At 47.3% G+C, this 18,248-nt stretch overlaps 1 non-coding gene and 1 pseudogene across 1 annotated transcript; both read right to left on the bottom strand.

The window, feature by feature from the left end:
• Positions 1–5,512: 5,512 nt before the first annotated feature.
• Positions 5,513–5,744, bottom strand: LOC120922141 (annotated as a pseudogene).
• Positions 5,745–11,783: 6,039 nt separating this feature from the next.
• Positions 11,784–11,975, bottom strand: LOC120922147. The gene has a single exon (XR_005745091.1). It is a non-coding gene; the product is annotated as a U2 spliceosomal RNA (small nuclear RNA).
• Positions 11,976–18,248: the final 6,273 nt, after the last annotated feature.

Below are 18,248 nucleotides of genomic sequence, written 5' to 3'. Positions count from 1 at the left end.
TAGCATACCGGCACTCCCAAAACACATGTATCACTCTCTCAATCCCCCAACACCCACTCCTCGGACACACCTCACTATCAACCAACCTTCTCCTCCTCTGAAACTCTCTCGTAGGCAAACACCCATGCACCCCCATCCATGCAACATCTTTCTGCCTATTGTCCAAACCCTTACAACACACATTCTTCCAGACTTTCTTACATTCAGCAACTCTCAAACCACCTATTCCTTCCACTTCCTCCCTCTCTTTCAACAACTGCACAATCTTCTTACTCTCACACCATTTATCCCGCGTCACATCTCGCAATTCATACCTCCTCATACACCTATCAATCCTCACATAAAACCAAGGCGCAACAAAACATACAGGCTTCCTCAGATCAACCTCACACAACTTACATTTCCGCAACACACTCCCACCAGCATATCTCACCATACATCCTGCAATATTCTCTTTCTCACTTAATCTCACACACATACTTACATACTTCACCACCAGAAACTTCTCAATACTCACCATTCCTTTCCCACCATTCATTGCACCTTTCATCACTTTCTCTCTCTTCAACTTCTCCATCCGCGACGACCAAAAAAACGAAAAACACACTCTCACAATCTGCTTCATCATTCTATCAGGCGCTGGAAATACATAATACAAAAACAACAAAATAGGAATCACAACCGCTTTCACAACCAACACTTTCCCTTCCATCGATAAAGTCCTTAGAGACCAAAAATCCACTTTCTTCTTCACTCTCGCCAACACATCCTGCCAACTCTCTCTCCCATACAAATCTCCATCAAACTTAACACCCAAAATCCTCAATCCTCCAACACAAAACTTCCAACCACATTGTTCAACCGTTCCCCACACCCCAAACAACTTGCACTCACTCTTTTCCATATTCACACAAAACCCACTTGCCATACAAAAAATCTCAATCAATAGTTTCACCCTTCTTAACCCTACCATATCCTTGCAAACCACAGTAACATCATCCATATATCCAATCACCTTCAAAACTCTACCCCCACTCCCAGGAACCTCAACTCCCCTCACACACTTATCTTTTGCCAACATCCTCAACAACGGCTCAATTACACAAACAAACAAAACAGGCGACAACGGGCATCCCTGTCTCACTCCTGACCCAATGTTGATGTCATTGGTCAGCCATCCATTCAGCAACACCTTACTTACCATACCTCTATATAAACACTTAATCCACCCAATCAGAACCTCAGGTATCCCCATTCTCCTTAACACTTTAAACATAAACTCATGCGACACTCTATCAAACGCTTTCTCAAAATCCACAGCCAACACAGCCACCTCCTGCTTCCTCTCCTTACATAACCACAACACATCCCTCAGACTCAACAAGCTTTCTGCAATCGACCTCCCAGGCACCGCACACACTTGCTCCTCTCCCACCAATTTCTCCGCTACCGCACGCAACCTATTTGCCAACACTTTCGCCACAACCTTATAATCCACATTCAACAACGATATAGGCCTCCAATTTTTCAACTCACGCTTATCTCCTTTCTTATACAATAAAACAATCACACTTTTCATCATAGAATCAGGCATCCTCCCAACTTCCAGAACTTTCATCACCATCTCATACACACAATCACCAATCACATCCCAGAACGCACAATAAAACTCAACAGGCAAACCATCACTACCAGGCGTTTTCCCTTTCTTCATACTCCCAAGACATTCATCAACTTCCTCCTTACTCACTTTCTCCCCTAACATACTCTTATCATCCAAATCCAAACACATCTCCACCTGCTTCAACACATCCTTCTCAACTCTCGCATCCCTCTTCTTCTCCTTATACAACTCCGCATAAAACTTACAAACTTCTTCCCCCACTCTCTCCTTCCCATTCACTTCCAGCCCATTCTCATCCAACACACTTGACAAATCCACTCTCCCACCATACACCTTCTTAAAGAAAAACCGCGTGCACTTCTCATCCTTCTCTTTCACCACCATCCTCGCTTGTGACATAATCTCTCTCCCTCTTCGTTCCATAAAACCTCTCAACTTCCTTCTTGCTTCCACCAAATCACACCCCACATCCTCTCCCCATTCTCTCAGCTCCTCCAAATATTCTAACCTCTTCAGCCACCATTCATACACCTCACGCTCCTTCCTTGCAATCTCACACCCCTTCCTCACAAAAAACCTCTTAGTCTGCTCTTTCACCCACTCCCACCACTCAATCACACTTAAAAAATCATTCCTCCTCCTCTTCAGTCTTCCAAAAAACACCCCATACTCTCTTTTCACATTCTCATCTTCCAACAACTCCACATTCAACTTCCATACACCTTTACCATACGTTACCTCTGGATCCATACTTACAACACATTCGATCCTACCATGGTCCGAGAAAGGCTCCCGTGTGACAGTAAAATCTTGTGCCTGCAAATTTTTGGAAATAAAACAAAAATCAATACGTGATTGTACAGTTCCCCGATCACTAAAATATGTAAAACCACCACCTTCACCCACATCCCTCAAACCAAACAAACTTAAAACCTCACCCAACTCCTTCCCCGACTTATCAATATCCCCACCACCAGCCCCACACCTATCCCCCCTGCGTAAAATACAGTTAAAATCCCCACACACAATAACCGGATCCCTCCCCCCCAAAAAAAACTTCATTTTCTCCCACAGGTCCAGCCTTCCTTTTTTATCCACCGGTGCATAAACACAAAACAATTTAAAACAAACACCCCCATACTCTAAAAAAACACACAAACATCTCCCCACCTCCACCTCCACCTTCCTTAAAATCCTGATCCTCCTATTTTTAAATAAAACCCCTACACCCGTATTCCTGCTTCGGCCGAGGGACCACACCGCATCCCCTAGGGTCCATTTAGCGGTGTGGGGGGCTTCCCTCAAATTGCAGTCCTGTAGGCAAATCAAATCGGCAGCGATTCCAGATATTTTTTGGAAGATCGCTGCCCGCCTACCAGCCGTCCCAATACTTCTGCAATTGAGGGAAGACACCCGTAAGGCCATAAAATATTAGAAAAGGATCATACTCCCGTCATGACTTTTTCTTTTTCTTTGTTTTTCCGGATCGGGTACGATGGCTCACCCCCAACACTGAACTTACCCCTGCGGACTCCTTCTCCTTCCCCTTCTCCACCGAACCGGGCCTGCAGTACCCCATCACCTCCTGCAGGCTGGACACCTGACCAGTGCTCACGTATGATGGCGCCTGTGAGGAGTCCGAGTCAACAACTGCTTCCGATGATCCGGGGTCCGGGGAGTCTGGAAAGGAGCCAATGTCCTGGGAGGAAGTAGGGGCCTCTGCACCCTCCATCTTCCTTTTTAAGGAAGGCTGCCCCACTTCCATCCCTTCCACCTCGGGGCCCTCCGACTCCATGCCGCTCCCCTCCGCCTCCCCCTCGGCCATGAGGTTGTCAGGGACACTCCTCTCGGGAAGAGAAGAGGTCCCTTCCTCCCCCACGGCGTCCAGAGGGGAGGGACCGGGCTCACCCTCCATAGGGGGGCAGGCAGCCTGCTCCCCTACTTCCTCGGGTAGCCCTGTGGTCTGGTCACCGGAGTTCACCGCGGCAGCCGGAGGACCACCTCTGGCCACATCTGCGTACGACAGTGCCCTTTGCTCCACAACCGCTCCTGAAGCCTCCACCGATCTTATTCCCGCCGCCACGGTTGTGGACTCAGATGGCTTTGCTGGTTTTCCAACCTTAGGGCACTGCCTAGCCAGGTGGGTACGGCTCCCACAGATGTGGCAGCTCTTACCCTCTGGACATTGGCTCGCCCCGTGACCCTGCTTGAAGCAGTTGCGGCAGGCCAACCCGGACTCGCACTGGTCTTTGGTGTGCCCGAACGCGAAGCACTGCCTGCAGAACAGTGGTTGGCCAGGGTACCACAGATACCCCCGGTTCCGCCCTATGGAGAAGGTCTGGGGGGGGTGCCGGACGCCACCGACCCCTTCCTTGTCCGCCTGGAAGGTGACCCAGAATCTACGCTGCCCATTAAAAGTACCGAAAACATTTGTCAGTTTCACGCCCGCAGAAACTGACTCGCAGTACCTATGTAAAAAGGCAGCGATCTCCCCATCCTGTACAAAAGGGTTGAACATATGCACAGTGATGGGGAGCCGCACTGTTGTCTCACTTGACAGGAACATGATCCCATCCAATAGTTCATGGCCTTCCTTCTCCCCCTTCCGAAGCAGGCATGTCTGCAGGTCTTCTTTTTTCCAGAATGTAACGTCATACAATCCAGTAGTGGGGAAACACTGCACGCAAAATATGCTTTCTCTCCGCATCCCAAAAAGCTCTTCGATCAAACGCTTCTGAACAAAGTGCAAACCAACAACATCACGCTTAGGCTCGGCCACGGCCAGCCTCAAAGTATTGGGTGCGCTAGGCGGCCCAATCATCCTCTCGCCCACCGATCCCACCCCCACCACATGGATGGTAGGGCGAGGTGATCGCAACCCGTTGTCTGGGGACTAAGCCTCGGGCCAATAGCAGCAAGGGGGGGCTCTCCGTAGAGAACGATCCCCCCAAGGCCGACCTCCGGGTACCCCAGACACCTCTTGACTAAGAATCAGGCAGTGGAGACTACACTTGATCTTAGCCAAAAGGCCGAGAAGCGATCACCCAATTATTCTCTGTTCCGAGCGAGCGGCTTTCTGGCCCCACCGGAGGGCTCGCTGAGAGTTGCCCGTTTGCCTGTACCCGGCAAGCGCCCTTCCCCCCAGTCTAGGCTGTCCGGAGGTGTGAATCTTCAGCCAGACGGGTGTCGCTGGTCTACAGGCCTGACCCCCTGTCTACTGGACAATCCACCCTTTTCTGACACCTGCCCAACACTGCTGGAGCCCAGTCATGACCCTCAGTCATCCCAAAATAAGAATTGCACACGTTCAGGTGCTTCTCGTTGCTCCTCGTTCACGTTCAACAAGGAAAATCATTTGCATGGGCCGGCCTCCTAGTTAGCATAACGTGGACTTAGTTAACATAACGTGGAAGAAAATCGAGGGCCACTAGAGGGAGTCAAAGACTAAGGGATCCTCGGGATAAAAATAAAAAAAACCCTTGCCACAGCTGACTTTTCTAGCTAGCTGCTGCATGCAGCAAGGCACACAGCAATGGAGCAAATTCAGCCCCCTTGTTTGTCAGCAGAGTAGTCACTGCTTATCGAAGGCTTCATTTTGGGCCTTAGGACAGAGAGAGCGAGGAGTAGAACACTAGCTGACTTGTCGAAAATTGGATGCCCTGACTAAATCTAGGTGTTGCTGTACAGGTAACTTGATAAAGTAGTGGCATTTGGCAAGAAAGTGACAAGAAGCAATGAAGACAAAGACACAAGGGTTAAATGCCAGTTTATTGGAGCACGGAACCGAGTTTAAGCAAGAAACATTGTCAGCAGCAAGCAACAAGAACACACAAGACAAACAAGTTGGATGATGTTCCAGTTAAATCTATTTTTTGACACTGCGTAAGAGAGGGGTGCACCGGTCCTGGAGGTACTGCAATACCAGGTCGATGCGTGGAGTGGACAGAGCAAGCTCTTCTTCCATCTCCCTGTTCTAAAAATCCATTTAATATATGGTCCCCAGATAGGGGACGTATCAGATATTAAACTGATAAGAACAGATTTTTTTTTTTTTTTTTTTTTTTTTCCCTTCAGCATGAATCGCATACTCAAGACTTCTTCAAGAAAACTTTCAAAAGATCAGGCAGCATTCATATCATCATTCGGGTAAGTATCTTTATAAAACCGTAGCAGCTTAAAAGAACAACATTAAACACAAACAATAAAAACATTTCCCACCCCCTCCCATCACCTCATCACAACCTCCACCTCCCAAAATTCCAAAAAAACATTCGCCTCCTCCACTCCCAACTTTTTCCGGTCATACAGCAAAACACAGTACAACTTGCTTAGCACCCAATTCTCACATTCTTCTTCAGACACCACAAAACTTCCTTTCCTGTATCCACATCTCGCCTCCCAGATCACTTCTTTCACAATTGCAGACAGAATCCACCCTCTCCTCCTCACATCAGATGCACCACCAACCAAACCATATAAACATAACTCTGGTGTAATGTCCTTCACTTCCAAAACATTTTTCACAAACCCCACCAACCTACCCCATACATTTTTCACAAAAACACATTCGAAAAAGACGTGCCTTACAGTTTCCATGCTTCCACATCCTTCCCTTACACATCTTTCATTTCTAACCAGATCTCTGGCTTTCAGGAACACCATTGTTAGCAGACATTCATGAAAGGACATCCAAACCACTTCTTTTTGTTTGTTAGTCACCCCTTCCGTCTTTAGGTTTTCCCAACACATTTCTGCTTGTCTTGTCCTAAGGTCGGCAATATTTGTCACCACCTCCTCCTTCCTTAACCACCTACTCAAAAGGGCTTTATTCATTGCACCCTCCCCCAGATCTCTTAGGCCATGCTCGTCATACCACTTCTTGAGTTTAACGTAGTAGGGAGGGGACACCAGGGCCACAGGTCGCGTCAAGTCCCGGACCCCCCAACCCCATCCCACCACCGACCATCCCATCAAATATCTCATAAAGTACATCGCCCTTCCTCCACCTGAAAAAACTTTAAAATGCAGCAACCAGGAGTGCATCCCCAAAAACATTTCCACATTTGGGAAATTCTGTCCTCCAAACCTCTCCTCCTTCATTATTGTCACTCTGGATAGTCTCTCCATTTTGGATCCCCAGAAAAAAATAAACAATAACCTGGTAAATTTCTGCATCCATCTTTTGTTGAAAGAAAAAATCAGTCCAAAATAAAGCAGCAAAGGGAGACAAACTGCTTTTGCAATCAGGGTTTTTCCTGTCAGTGTAAGCCGCCGCAACTTCCATAACTCCACCTTTTTGGATAATTTCTTTTGACAGTTCTCTGCATTGATCTGGTTTTGCAGGTTCCTCTCGAAATGAATCCCAAGCACATTGATGGTGCCTACTTTCCTTATCTTGCTTGCTGCAAAGTCCTGCAATCCACTGAGCATGCAAAAAGCACTCTTCTCCCAATTAACCCGCATCCCAGCCATACTCCCAAACAACTGTAATTGCAATTCCACCCTTGCCAGATCCCTTTGGGACTTGCACAGAAAAACAGCGTCATCCATATAGCACAACGATTTCAATTTTTCCCCCCCTCCACCCGGGACAAAAAATCCTTCAAAGGCTTTATCTTGCTGTACGTGCTGCAATAGGGGTTCCATCACACAGATAAAGAGTAGGGGGGACAGAGGGCATCCCTGTCTTACCCCAGATTTCACTTCAAAAGGTTCCGCCAAAAACCCATTGACCAGAATCTTGCTTCTCACTGAAGTATACAGGCATTTTATCATCCCCACAAAATCTGCAGGAAAACCAAACTTTTTCAATACCTGGAACATGAATTGATGGGATACTCTGTCATAAGCTTTCTCAAGGTCAATTCCTGCGACAGCCAGCGGCAAATTATTGTTCTGTGCATAGAAGGCCAGATCTCTAAGGAGCACCAGATTGCTAGCAATCCTCCTCCCCGGGACAGCACACGTCTGCCAACTTCCTATAATCCCGCCAACCACCTCCTTCATCCTATCGGCTAAAATTTTAGCAAAAGACTTGTAGTCCACATTAAGGAGTGTGATTGGGCGCCAGTTCTTGACCTCCCTCTCATCCCCCTTTTTATAAAGCAACACGATGACCCCCTCTTTCATCGAGGCCGACAGTCTCTTCTCCGCCATACAACACCTCATCACTTCTAAGAAATGCACTTTGAGGATTGCCCAAAATTTTATATAAAACTCCACTGGAATTCCATCCCCTCCTGGAGTTTTGTTCTTGGCCATCTTCTTCAAAGTCTTCAAGACCTCTTCCTCTCCTACCTCTTCTGCCAGGAAGGCGCCTTCCTCCTCCCTCAACACCCCTGGCAGCACATCACAATACTCCTCTACTTCCTCTATTGCAGCAATGTCTTCTTCTCCATATAAATCAGCGTAAAAGCTCCTTATCACGTCTCTCATTCTTTTCCCTCTTACTTCCTCTGGTCCATCCATCATTGTCTTCATTACCTTCTTTGGGCTAAAGGCTTTCTTGAAGAAAAAGCGCGAGCACTTCTCGTCTTCCTCCATTGTCTGGACTTTTGCTCGAAAAACGATTCCTTTTCCTTTTTCCTTGATCATCTTCCTCCTCTCCTCCTGCGCTTCCTTCAATTCTTCTTCCACCTCCATTCCCAACCTCTTACACTGATACAGGAAATGTATTCTCTCCAACAACCTCCTCCCTGCCTCCCTTCTTTCTCTTGCTTTTTCCGCCCCCACCTTCTTATAAAAGGAAGCTACTTGATTTTTAAGCCAGTCCCACCACACCAACAGGTCCTCAAAACCCTCTTTTCTTTTTTCCAGGGTCTGGAAGTAAGAGGCAAAACGCCCAGAAGTCTCCTCATCCTCCAAAAGCAGGCCATTCAATTTCCATGTACCTCTCCCCACCTCCACTTCCACCTCCAACTTAAACGAACAAAAAATCAAGGAATGGTCGGAAAAAAGGACAGGGGATACGTTATAGGATTCACCCTTCAAAAACTGGGACAAGAAAATAAAATCAATACGAGACCTCACCGTCCCTCTGTCAGAAAGGTAAGTAAAGGACGTATTCCTCCCCTCCACCTCCACCGCCACGTCATGCATGTGAAAGTCATTAACCATGTCATTTAGGAGCCTGGATGTAACGTCCATCCCACCATCACCACCAGTCCCCTGACGGTCTTCATTCCTTCTCACACAGTTAAAGTCGCCCACCAGGACTGTGGGAACCCTCCCTGGTAAGTATACCTTCAAAGTTTTAAAAAAACTCACTCTCTCCTTTTTCACAGCTGGAGCATAGCAATTTATCACTCTCACTTGCTGGCCCAAAAATCGAGAGTCACCACCTGTAGCCTTCCGGGGACCAACACCTCATGCGCCACAATTTTTATATTTGGGTTTTTAACCACCAATCCAACCCCCTCACTTCGAGATTCACATGCATGCGCCCACACGGAAGGGCCCCATGACCAATCGGCTGAAGGATCACTCATTATCCCACATTCTTGTAAACACAAGACATCCACATTATAATTTTTGATTTCCTCAAACACCGCCACCCTCCTAACTTTTGCAGAAATGCTCCTCACATTAACAGACCCTACTACCAGAGCCATCATAAAGAAAATGAAAGACATAGCCATAGTCATGATCTTAAAAATCCATCCCTGCCTCATTTGCTTCAGACTTCAATCTCCTCCGGGGAACCGGAGAGCTGGCGGACTCCTCAGAATCCCCATTTCCAGACACCACTCCTGCACCCTCCACCCCACCAGTCCGAGGCAAATCCGCCCTGGCCCTCTTACTGGCAGAAGTGTCCGGCAACTCAGGAGCATCAAGCGACTCCTCCATCCTCTGACCACACTCGATGCTACCGTCACTGTCAATAACACCTCCATCCTCCGAGTCGCTGTCCGATACGCTACCGAACAATGTTGATGCTGACATGCGACGCTTCACTACGCCGGACGCAGAACCTTCCTGATTCACCTCTTCTTTTCCAGGAGGGGCAACATCACCTCCAGAGCCATCCACCTCCTCTCCACCTGTTCCACCAGAAGGATCCAAATCTCCACCGGTACCCTCTCCACCTGGCATGGCATCAGCGGCACTAGAGCTGGCACCGCCCTCAGCAGACGCCGAGGCCGTACCACCTGCTCCCGCTGCATCACCTGCCTGCCCATCGGGTGTAGCTTCATTGGCCGGGTGTTCCGGCGGGTGACTCGAAGGGCCCGTACCAGCAGCGCCCCCCCCCTGCACCCCCCTTTGCACCGCCTTGCGGCCTCTGCCTAGGTACTCTCTGCTCCTTCGGCAGCATAGTAGACTGCGACTCTCTCCTGGCTGTCTCATATACCCCACATTGCTTCGCCATATGTCCAGACTGCTTACAAATGTCACATACTCTTCCTGCTTTACAATTCCGCGCCTCATGGCCTCCTTTTCCACAAAACCGGCACTTCAATTCCTGGTCACATTCACTGCTGACATGCCCATACATCATACATTTCCTGCAATACCTGGGCTGGCCGGGGTAAAACAGGAAACCTCTTTCTCCTCCAATTGAAAAGACTGCAGGGGGTCTCTTAACCCCCCCCAAACAACTAGGGTCAGACTTGAAAGTTCCAAAGAACCTGTACTTTCCGGACCAGATCTTAAAATTATTAAAGACCATGTCTCCTCCTGTCAGATTATCACAATAGTTGCCTAGGAAAGCTCTTACCAGATTGACATCCGCGAACGGGTTATACAGATGGACAGTTATTACCTTTTCTTCCTCCATAAACAAAGGCTGTACTCCAAACTTCCTCCCGACGTCACTTTCCTCCACCGACTTGAAGCTCTCATAGGTGTTCCAGGCAACCTCAGTGGAAGAGAAGGTCACATCATAAAGACCCTGGTTCGGGAAATCTTGCAAACAAAATATCTCTCTTACCGCTAGGCCCAATGCACCCGTCAGGAGATCAACCACCACGGTCCTCAAGGTCACGTCTTTCTCGAATCCTGGCTTTACCAGGAAACGAAGCGAATCCCGCATTCCTCGGATCGCCATTCTGAAAAGAGCCTGAAGATTCGCTCGCCCACTTAGGGGGCCCCACAAGGGGAACCCCCTGGCTCCGCCAACCGTCCGACTACGCCTTGGATAAGGCGATCGCTTCCCGTTGCCCGGGGACTAAGCCTAAGGCCAATAGCAGCAAGGGGGGGCCCCTCCGAAGAGGAACGATCCCCCCAAGGCCGACCGTCGGGTACCCCGGGCACCTTCTGACTACTCACAAATGCAGCAGAACTACACTTGATCGTAGCCAAAAGGCCGAGAAGCGATAACCCAATTATTCTCTGTTCCGAGCGAGCGGCTTTCTGGCCCCACCGGAGGGCTCGCTGAGAGTTGCCCGTTTGCCTGTACCCGGCAAGCGCCCTTCCCCCCAGTCTAGGCTGTCCGGAGGTGTGAATCTTCAGCCAGACGGGTGTCGCTGGTCTACAGGCCTGACCCCCTGTCTACTGGACAATCCACCCTTTTCTGACACCTGCCCAACACTGCTGGAGCCCAGTCATGACCCTCAGTCATCCCAAAATAAGAATTGCACACGTTCAGGTGCTTCTCGTTGCTCCTCGTTCACGTTCAACAAGGAAAATCATTTGCATGGGCCGGCCTCCTAGTTAGCATAACGTGGACTTAGTTAACATAACGTGGAAGAAAATCGAGGGCCACTAGAGGGAGTCAAAGACTAAGGGATCCTCGGGATAAAAATAAAAAAACCCTTGCCACAGCTGACTTTTCTAGCTAGCTGCTGCATGCAGCAAGGCACACAGCAATGGAGCAAATTCAGCCCCCTTGTTTGTCAGCAGAGTAGTCACTGCTTATCGAAGGCTTCATTTTGGGCCTTAGGACAGAGAGAGCGAGGAGTAGAACACTAGCTGACTTGTCGAAAATTGGATGCCCTGACTAAATCTAGGTGTTGCTGTACAGGTAACTTGATAAAGTAGTGGCATTTGGCAAGAAAGTGACAAGAAGCAATGAAGACAAAGACACAAGGGTTAAATGCCAGTTTATTGGAGCACGGAACCGAGTTTAAGCAAGAAACATTGTCAGCAGCAAGCAACAAGAACACACAAGACAAACAAGTTGGATGATGTTCCAGTTAAATCTATTTTTTGACACTGCGTAAGAGAGGGGTGCACCGGTCCTGGAGGTACTGCAATACCAGGTCGATGCGTGGAGTGGACAGAGCAAGCTCTTCTTCCATCTCCCTGTTCTAAAAATCCATTTAATATATGGTCCCCAGATAGGGGACGTATCAGATATTAAACTGATAAGAACAGATTTTTGATTGAAAATGTATACTTTATTTTTCAAAGAAAATATACAAAAAAACAAATACTTCAACAGGGTACATTCAGTTCCAATCGTACAGATAATTTACATTCATTCACTCATTCTGCGGTATGATGCAACATGCATGACGCCGCATTACCCTGAAATCAGTACTTCCAAAAATCATGTCAAATTTTAAGTCATTAAACTGTCAAAAGAAAATAGCGTTCAACTGGGCAACGGGTGTGATGGGGGGGAGGGGGAGGTGGGGTGGGGGGGGAGGAAAGAGTTCACAGGCCCGAAGCTTTATTGAACTACCAATGGATACACACAGTTGGGAGAGGGGGGGGGGAGGGGAGATCTTTAGACGTCCTCTTCCTCCGTAAAGTCCATCAGGTGATAGTCTCTTAGTAGACTGAACGTCAGTCTGCGACAATCCGCGATGGACATCCTCTCCCTCTGGTGGATGAGGCGTTTTCTGGCACACCATACGGCGTCCTTGAAGCAGCACAGCACCCGCCAGGCACTGTCAATGTCCTCCTGTGAGTGAGTCCCACAGAAGAGTCCGTTTAACACACCAAAGTGTGTAATAGCAGTCTGTGGTACAAAGTCTTTAAGTTCAGGTTCCAAGGCCCTCAACAGGCTCTGTGCAAAGGGGCACTCCCAGAAAACATGAAAAGCAGTTTCCTCCTGGATGATACAAAAAGGGCAGTGCCTGTATCTGCACAGGTTTCTGGCATGCATGAATGTCCTCAGTGGCAAACCCCCTTGGATTGCCATCCATGCCAGATCTTTGTGCCTGTTGGTGAGTCTCTTTGAAGAAACATTCCTCCAGACCACTTTGCAAGTGGCTGAAGGGAGGCCTGGAATAGTCTCAATGATGTCCGATGCTCTAATCAACTTGTGGATAGTTTTTGGCTTCCACAAGTCGGGTTTAACTCCATGCAGCCCCAGCTCCTTGATGAACTTGAAAGTGTCCAAGTAATACCATGGAGTGTCCCAGTTGTAGGGGACGGAGCTGTCCCATTTGTCCCATCCGAGAGACCTCCAAAGAGGTAGGAGGAAAAAAACGGGACATGGAGTTACCGCCAGAGTCCACTGTTCTGTCAACCAATGTCCTGCGGATACAGTTACAAGCAAAGAACACCCTCAGTAGTGTTGCGATGTCGGGCACTCCCTTACCGCCTTTGAGGGGTTCCTTGAACATAACCGCCCGCTTCACTCTGTCCATTTTGGAGCTCCAGATGAAGTGAAACACCGCCCTGGTGATGGCTTTGCAAGTGTTAACCCGGGGGGGCCAAGCCTGGGCGAGGTACTGCAACACAGGGAGAATCTCGCTGCGGAGTACCAGTGTTTTCCCTTCGATGGTGAGTTCTCTGAGGCTCCAAAGTCCAAACTTCTGTCTCATTTTCGCCAGTCTTTCCTCCCAGGACTTCAGGGCTGCGCCTTCCGCTCCAAACCAGACTCCGAGAATTTTGATGAAGTCCGCTTTGATGTTGAACGGGATGGGCGCAGAAGAAGGCAGGAACCACTTTCCGAAGAGCATGACTTCCGACTTCCCGCAGTTGACCTTTGCCCCTGAAGCTTGGCCGAAGTCCTCACACGTCCGGACGAGTGTGTCGATGGAGCGCCGGTCGGCACAGAACACCGTCACGTCATCCATGTAGAGCGAGCACTTGACCTCCCGTCTTTCTGGTCCTGGTGCGGTGATCCCTCTGATCTCTGGGTTCTGTCTGATGCTTCGGGCGAATAGCTCTATACAGCAAACAAAAAGCAGAGGTGAGAGAGGGCAGCCTTGTCTGACCCCAGAGAAAATTGAAAAGGGGTCAGTTTTCCAGCCATTTACCAACACCAAACTACAAATGTCCTTGTACATCACATTCACATACGAACAAAACAGTTCCCCAAGACCAAACCTGCGCAGGGTTCTGCACATAAACTCATGGGAGACACGGTCAAAGGCCTTCTCCTGGTCAAGACTGACCAGGGCCGCGTGCACACGGCGGCCATGAATGTACTGGACCGTGTCCCGGACAAGCGCAAGGCTGTCCGCAATCCTGCGACCAGGAATGCCACAAGTTTGATCCGGGTGGATGATCTGTCCGATGACAGATTTCAGCCTGTTGGCCAAAACCTTGGCGAGGATTTTGTAGTCCACGTTCAAAAGAGAGATCGGACGCCAGTTTTTCAGGTCCGATCTCTCCCCTTTACGTTTATACAGAATCGTGATCATCCCCTCTCTCAGTGATGGAGGCATTCTACCCTCCACCACCATCTCCTCGTACAGCTCGAGCAGGTCCGGGCCCACGAGGTCCCACAGGGCTACATAGAGCTCAACTGGGAGACCATCGGAACCCGGGGTCCTGCCCCGCCTAAAGGATTTAGCGGCAGAGTGCAGCTCCTCCAACACCAGAGGGGCGTTGACGGCCGATGAACCTGCAGGATCAATTTGGTTAGTGATACCTGACAGGAACCTGTCTGCTGCCTCCGTGTTCGTTTCCTTCGGGGAGTAGAGGTTGGTGTAGTAGTCTGCGACCACTTGCATTACAGCCTCCTTTCCCTTCTGGAGCGTTCCAGTCTCGTCACGCAGTTCAGACAAGGGAGTGTGTCCTGAATGGAGTTTCCTGAAAAAGAAAGAGTTACACTTCTCACCTTTCTCAAGATTCTCCACCTTGGCACGGAAGACAATGTGCCTAGATTCTTCCTCAAAGTACCCTTTCAGGGTCTTCGCGGTGTCCTCCAGGTCCTGCCTAACGTCCCAGCCGCAGTGGTGAAGGTCCTGCAGGGACTGCAACTGACGTTGCAGTCTCCTGAGTTCCTTCTTCCTTGCACACACTTGCTGACGTCCCCTTGCCTGAAAGAAGCTACGCAGCTTAACTTTCACAAACTCCCACCAATCACTTACCTTTCCGAAGAATCTCTTTTCCTCCGTCCAGGAGGCATAGGCCTCCCGGAGTTCCCCCATCAATTCCTCATTTTCCAGCAGGGTGCTATTCAGTTTCCAGGAACCTGGTCCGCGGGCAAAGCCCTCGCCAAGTTCACCCCGAAAGTGAATAGCCCTGTGGTCAGAGAAACAGCAGGGGATCATGGAGAACTCACGATGCTTGACTGCTCTTGAAGTGAGCACGAAGTCAATCCTGGAACGCACCGATCCATCGGGACGGCACCATGAATAATTCACGGTACCTTTCCCTATGGATCCCACGGCGTCCTGCAGGGAAGCCTCCGAGATCATCTCCCTGAGCAGCCTAGAAGTAGCATCAAGTTTTGCGTATATGCTGGAGCTGCGCCCATCCTCCTCTATCGGACAGTTGAAATCACCGCCGATCACTACTGCTCTGGTGGTGACGAGTTGTGTCCTCAGGGTCTGGAAAAGTTCCAGCCGCGCACTCTTATCTGGGGGGGCGTACACGTTGATGAGCCTAATTGGCTCTCCCGCCCACGAGCCGTCTATGACCAAGTGTAGTAAAAACAGATTTTTTTTTTTTTTTTTTTTTTTTTTCGAACTTTTCAGACTGAGTATCTCCGCCAAACTTTGTATCTCACTAGTTCTCCAATGAAAACTTTAGAAAACACCTCCGGCTTTAACTCCGTCATCATTATAGTTCTTTTGTAAAAATCTTTAAACACACATAAAATAACATATATGCATCTAACACTCCTATTTCCATACAATTATCAACTATTCTATCCTACTCTTGTAAACCTTCCACCACCTACACCTTCCATCTACTCCTTCTCCAAAAATCAGAAGCCTCCTCCGCCCCCATTAACTTCACATCCCATAGATACACAACATGCAGTTTTGCCAAACATAAATTCACACAATCATCTGCGGATAAACGTACATTTTTCCTCACATATAAACATCTTGCGTCCCAAATCACTTCTTTCATTATACAGGAAAACACCCATACCTCTTCTTTGAGTTCTCTTACATCCTTTTATTTCACCCAAACATCCATATTTCTAAGGAATTTAATCCTACTCCAGAACTTCTTTTGAAAAAGGGATCAAGCTTCCTTCTTAATTTGGTTACAAACTTGCAGTCCCAAAAAACATGATATACTGACTCCATTGAAGCACATCCATCCCTCGGGCACGTCTCTTCTCTACTTAAATCTCGTGTTTTTAGGAAATATTTAGTCATCAAACATTCGTGGAAAGTTTGCCAAGCAATTTCTTTTTGTCTATTAGACACGCCTCCCCAACTCATTTTGCTCCAAACTCCTTGTGCTACTTTAGAAGGAAAATTAAAGATATTGCAAACCGTCTCATCCTTTCTCAACCATCTCAGAAGCTTAACTTTATCTGTAGATCCATCATCCATCTGGTTTAACCTATTCTTCTCAAAAAAACTTTTCAATTTTAAATAAAAAATAGGTACAATAAAAGCCTTTGGTTTGGTCAAATCGATTTTGCACCAGCCCCACTTTGCCATTTCCCAGCCAGCCAAGTATTTCATCATTTTTGCGGTTCTATTTCCACTCCTAAATATTTTGAAACAGTTTAACCAATAATGCATATCCAGAAATATTCTCAAGTCAGGGACATTGTATCCTCCGTTTTTACATTCTTTTTTGATTATTTCTCTCCGCACCCTCTCCATTTTAGAGCCCCAAAAAAATCTACACATGTGCATTTCAAATCTTTTACACCATGCGTTATTTGGTGGGAATACTACTGAAAAAAAGAGCATCAGAGGAAGCAATACTGCCTTAGAAATCAACACTTTTCCTGTTAATGTCAATCTTCTCAGTTTCCAAAACTCAATTTTCTTCTGTACTTTTCAAGGGCCTTCTCAGCATTAACTGTATTTACAAGATTTTTTTTCAAAGTGAACACCAATACCGTTTATCGATTCCGTTTTTGGGATCTTCTCAGATCGCACATTATCCATCCCACTTAAGTTACACAGCTGGCTCTTCTGCCAATTTACTTTTAGACCAGACACATTTGAAAATAACCTCAGTAACAAAATCCACTCTATTCATGTCAGACTGATTCCCACACAGGAATCCCATATCGTCCATGTAACATAATGATTTTATTTTAGTACCATCTCCTCCTGGTAGAAAAAAACCTTTCATCACTTTGTCTGTCTGGACATATCTCAACAAAGGCTCAACAACGCAAATAAACAAAATAGGGACAAGGGGCATCTTGTCTAACCCCAGACAAAATATCAACCGTTGGTGACAATCTTCCATTCACCAATATCTGACTTGTAATCCCAGTGTATAGGCTCCTTAGAGTGTTCACCACTGCACTCGGGATCCCAAGACTCAGCAAGCAAGAAAACAAAAATTTATGAGAAACCTTATCATAGGCCTTCTCCAGATCAATTCCAGCCACTGTCAGAGCTTCATTATTCGATTGTAAATGGGATATTAAATCTCTCAACAAAATTAGACCATCAGACATCCTGCGTCCTGGGACCGCACATGTTTGCCATTCTCCAACCATCTTCCCTATTACTTGTCTCATCCGATTTGCAAATATCTTGGCATAGATCTTGTAGTCACTATTCAATAAGGTAATTGGACGCCAATTTTTAATTTCTCTTCGATCCCCTTTCTTCTTAAAAATTAAAGTAATCAAACCTTCTTTCATAGATTGTGATATACAATTCTTCTGTCTGCAAAATTTTAATACTTCGAGGAAATGCTTTCCTAGCACGGGCCATCCAAAATCAAAAAATTCTACCGGCAAAACCATCTCTTCCCGGGGTTTTGTTTCTCTGCATACTTTTGACTGCATCCAAAAGTTCAGGTTCCGTAATCTCATAATCCAACATTTCTTTATCCTCTGGGTTTAAGGCCATCTTCCAGCACTTGACAGTATTCTTTTATTTCACTAATTTTTGTATCTTCTTTACCACTATATAAGTCAGTATAGAAATCTTTTACTGCCTTCTTCAATTCTTGTTCCTGTTTCCCACCTTCCCCTCCACCAACACGGGCCGCCATGGTACTCTTTGGACTAAGCACCTTTTTGAAAAAATACCTTGTGCATTTTTCTCCTTCTTCCATATCTTTAATTTTGGCCTTTAAACAGTATTTCTTTGCCTTTTCTTTTTAGTTCTTCATTCCTCTTTCCCCCGAACTTTTTGTATTTCTTCGTCCACTTCCAGTCCCAACCTTTTACATTTATATAGGAAGTGTAGTTGTTTACAGTTTTAACATTTTCTTCTCTCCTCTCCCGGTGCTTTCCTCATTCCTAATCTTTTTAAGACTCCGCCATCTGTTTTTTAACTTCATCCTCACCAGATTAGCACATTATTAAAACTTATTCTTCTGGCACCAATTTTTCAAAAAACAC

Source organism: Rana temporaria, unplaced genomic scaffold (genome assembly GCF_905171775.1).
Source record: "Rana temporaria unplaced genomic scaffold, aRanTem1.1, whole genome shotgun sequence".
NCBI classification, from domain to species: domain Eukaryota; kingdom Metazoa; phylum Chordata; class Amphibia; order Anura; family Ranidae; genus Rana; species Rana temporaria.
Note: the sequence above shows the minus strand (reverse complement) of the source record. Positions and strands in the feature narration are given on the sequence as shown.